The sequence below is a fragment of the Choloepus didactylus genome, chromosome 16 (assembly GCF_015220235.1).
Source record: "Choloepus didactylus isolate mChoDid1 chromosome 16, mChoDid1.pri, whole genome shotgun sequence".
Classification (NCBI taxonomy): Eukaryota; Metazoa; Chordata; class Mammalia; order Pilosa; family Megalonychidae; genus Choloepus; species Choloepus didactylus.
The window spans coordinates 85,593,713-85,597,778 of record NC_051322.1 but is presented as its reverse complement, the minus strand read 5'-3'; the positions used below and the strand labels follow the sequence as shown (position 1 = coordinate 85,597,778).

The following is a 4,066-nucleotide window of genomic DNA, read 5'->3' as shown; positions in this document are numbered from 1 at the left end:
TTATTGAAATGCTAATAGACAAAGCAACCAGGGCCATTAAGGAAATGTGCACAGGGCAGAGAGATCAGCCTTGCTTCGGGATTTGCATATGCGCCTCAAGGCCTGATCTCCGCCCTTCCCCTTTCTGTGTTCACCAGAACTCCAAAAATCCTCTGCTTTTATTTTGGAGTTTTTCGTGTTGTTTTTTTTCTATGGCTGTCTCCTCTCTGCTGGGCTGGCTGCTCTCAGAGTCTCTGGTGTCTGGTCTCAGTCTATCTATGGTTGGAGTTTGAATCAGTAGAATGAGTTTCCGATAAGAGCAGCCACTGCAATTCTCCCTTCTCCTTCCTGGAGCTGACAGCCCCTCCTCCCCCGGGACTGAGCCTGGCAGGGAGGGGCGCGGGTCCCCTGGCCGCAAAAACTTACAGATTTCGCTGATCTCAGCAGTTCCACGTTTTCATGAGTGTTGTATGAAGTATGCCCAAAGACAGATTGCTCTGTGGTGTCCAGTCCACGCAGTTCCTGGCTTTTTACCTACTTTCCTGGAGGAGTAACTAAAACATACAGCTCACCAGTCTGCCATCTTGCCCCGCCCCCCGTAGAGCGCTATTTCTTTTTTAACCCACTGATTGTTTAGGGGTGTGTTGTTTAACCTCCAGATATTTGTGAATTTTCTGTCTCTGATAGTTATTGACTTCTAATTGTATTCCATTGTGGTCAGAGAATGTGCTGTGAATAACTTCAATATTTTAAACTTATTGAGGCTTGTTTCCTGTCCCAGCTTATGGCCTATTTTGGAGAAAGTTCTATGAGCACTAGAGAAGAATATGTATCCTGGTGATTTTGGATGTAATGTTCTATATATGTCTAAGTCCAATTCATTTATCAGATTGTTTAGGTTTTCAATTTCCTTATTGGTCTTCTGTCTGGTTGATCCATCTATAGGGGAGAGTGATGTGTTGAAATCTCCCACAATTATTGTGGAAATATCAATTGACTCCTTTAGTTTTGCAAGTGTTTCTCTCATGTATTTTGTGGCACCTTGATTGGGTGCATAAATGTTTATCATTGTTATTTCTTCTTGTTGACTTGCCCCTTTTATTAGTATGTAGTGGCCTTCTTTGTCTCTCACAACATCCTTGCATTTAAAGTCTATTTTATCTGAGATTAATATTGCTATTCCTGCTTTCTTTTGGCTGTAGCTTGCATGAAATATTTTTTCAATCCTTTCACTCTCAATTTCTTTGTTTCCCTGTGTCTAAGATGAGTCTCTTGTATGCAACATATTGATGGTTCATATTTTTTGATCAATTATGCAAATCTATATCTTTTAATTGGGGAGTTTATTCCATTTACATTCAACACTATTACTGTGAAGGCATTTCTTGAATCAGCCATCTTATCCTTTGGTTTATGTTTGTTGGATATATTTTTTCCCTCTCTCTCTTATGTCCTTTAGTGTACCCATACTGAATCTCTTTAGTACTGAAATTTTCTCCATATCTCTCTCAGTTTTCTTTGTCTCTGTGTTGGTAGCACTCCTTGTATATTCATGTGCGTCATGTTTTCAGTCAGTTCTCTGAGCCCCTGCTCATATTTTAACTTTCTTTTCCCTATCTCTTTTGTGTGCAGCATTTTGGGTGTTCTGTCCTCCATTTTGGTCATCCTTCCTTCTGCTTCTGCAAGTCTGCTGTTATATGTCTCCATTGTATTTTTCATCTCATATATTGTGACTTTTATTCCCATAAGTTCTGTCATTTGTTTTTGCAAGCTTGCAAATTCTTCCTTATGGTCATCCATTGTCTTCTTTATAGACTTCATCTCTTTTGTCACATTTTCTTTCAACTCATTGATTTGATTCAGAAGATTTATTTGAACATCTTTAGGTAGTAATATTTTTTAAAAGCAATGAAAGAGATATTATTGAATCACAGTCACATTAATATATTAGCTCCAAAATATGCAGTTTACAAAACCCCTACTCATTCAGGAAGGGACTTGACACAATTAAATCATCTAGGTTATCTTGAGACACTGCATGTTAGAGCTGTCCCCTTCTTTAGCAGAGACTGCTTCTTCTCCATACACCAGGATGACTCCAGCTCATACATGGTTGTCAAATTGAAAAGCACACTCTCATGCAGGTAGCACTAAGGGTCCTGCTGAACCATTGCTTCCAGCTGCCAGAGGGAATCTTTCAGTTTCCCCAGAAAAAGCAGATGCATGGAAGCATTGTTGTTAGCATGGCAGTCGTTGGTTAAATCCTTAAAATTTCTGTGAAGAATTTGTGGACTTTTGCAGTTATTCTGACCAAGGCAAAGGAAAGCTCTGTTCATTAAAACCATTATTTTACAGTATAGTCCATCCAATTTCTGTGTGACTTTCTCAACATCTTGAAAATACTTTTCATGTATTTTTTTTTCCTCCAATCTGAAGGATAATCATCCAGTTCCACTCAACAGCTGAAGCTCTTGCTCTGGGTAATGTTTGGTAATGGAATGATATGCATTCACAGCAAGCATGTAGTCCTTCATTATTAGCAGACAGTTTTCCATCGAGTACATCATCTGGCACAGATATGACCACCTCAGCTGAATAGATGCTTGTCTGTTCTCTCATGTAATGTTATTCATGCTCCCCTCTTCTGCAAAGCCTTGTTCCAAATTTGTTATGATCTTGCTGCAGCTTGTTTTCACTCTGCACAGTCACGTGACTCCTGAAGATTTCCCAGATACTGCTGAAGCTCTGCATATGAGATTTGCCTTGAGGAAAGAACCATTGAGCTCTGCACCCAGGATATACACGAGGATACTATTCATAATAAACATCTGGCTTATCTAGATTTCCAGACTTCAAATATCATTTCAGCATTCTGGAAAAGGCCCAACTTCACCAGTAGTGCCAGTCTCACAAACCAAACTGCAATGAATCTATCATATGACTTGTAGGAAGCCCACTCTTGCCATAGCCTTGGCCATGGGCTGTAAGGAGGCATCCACACTGGTCAACCACTGCCCTCCAGCTTTTGCTGTTAAATAGCTGTTTCAATCCAACAAAAGATTGTTCTACTGAGTTGTCCTTTAAGAATTGTCTTTTTGCTGCAGGTTGTTCACCCAGGAAGTGAAGCATTACGTCTTTAACTGCATCTTCCTGAATGTTGTCCAACTTTAAGCCTGGAAGACTCTCCTATATTTTGGGTAGCTTACTGAAGTAAAAATATTCCTGGTTCCTTTGCTAGGAAGCCATGCATCATTTCTCCAGTTCATTTCACTTATGTTCAGGGATGTGGCAAAGGGGTCATTTCTTCATGCAAATACAGCCTGTATCTGTGAAAATGTTTTTGGAGACTAAGGAATTTCTGCAGAAGCTGTAGAAAGACCTGATTCAGATCTTTCTGTACCTGCAGAATAAGAAGTATCAGAGAATCAGGGGATTTATCTCCTACAGGAGTAGTGAATGAACACAATTTTTCTAGAATTGAAGAGCCTGCATTAGGATTACTGATAGAAATGAAGTGGAAGTAGTAAATGAATCAAGGAAGTCTGAAGCCAAAGAATTCAAATTGGTCATCTCTCCAAAAAATTTACTCAGTCTGTGACTTGGCTGAACTCTCTGAGGAGGTGTATTGACAGATGTTTCACTTGAACTGCTGAAACTAGAAGATTTTACCATCTGAGACTCAAAACTATGATGAGGAAACAAATGAGGCTGGGAATTAGTTGTATTTGATTGGCTGAATATGGTACACATGGGGATAGGCTCATCTTTAGCAGATGGACTAAAAGATATTTCCGATACCTGTTCTTCTGGATTAGTTTTTCATCACTTGGGGTTGAGTCCAATGCATCTTCATTTTCAAATATGGGCATGCCTTTAATTGCTTCTTGTGATGGGTCTTCTTTCAAAGAGACTCTGCTATCAGAAGTCATGTCAGAGACATCCTTAGGTGTATCATGATGATCAGGTTCACTGTCATTACTCAGAGTATCAGTTTCTTCTTTATCAATGGTATTTTCCAATCTGTGATCACCTTTGTCTTCCACAGACTCTACAACCTCCTACAAACAACCAAGGTCACCCATATCAT

The 4,066-nt window shown here is 39.7% G+C and overlaps 1 pseudogene; it reads right to left on the bottom strand.

The window, feature by feature from the left end:
- Positions 1 to 2,236: 2,236 nt before the first annotated feature.
- LOC119511419 lies at positions 2,237 to 3,848 on the bottom strand (annotated as a pseudogene).
- Between the last annotated feature and the right edge of the window lie 218 nt (positions 3,849 to 4,066).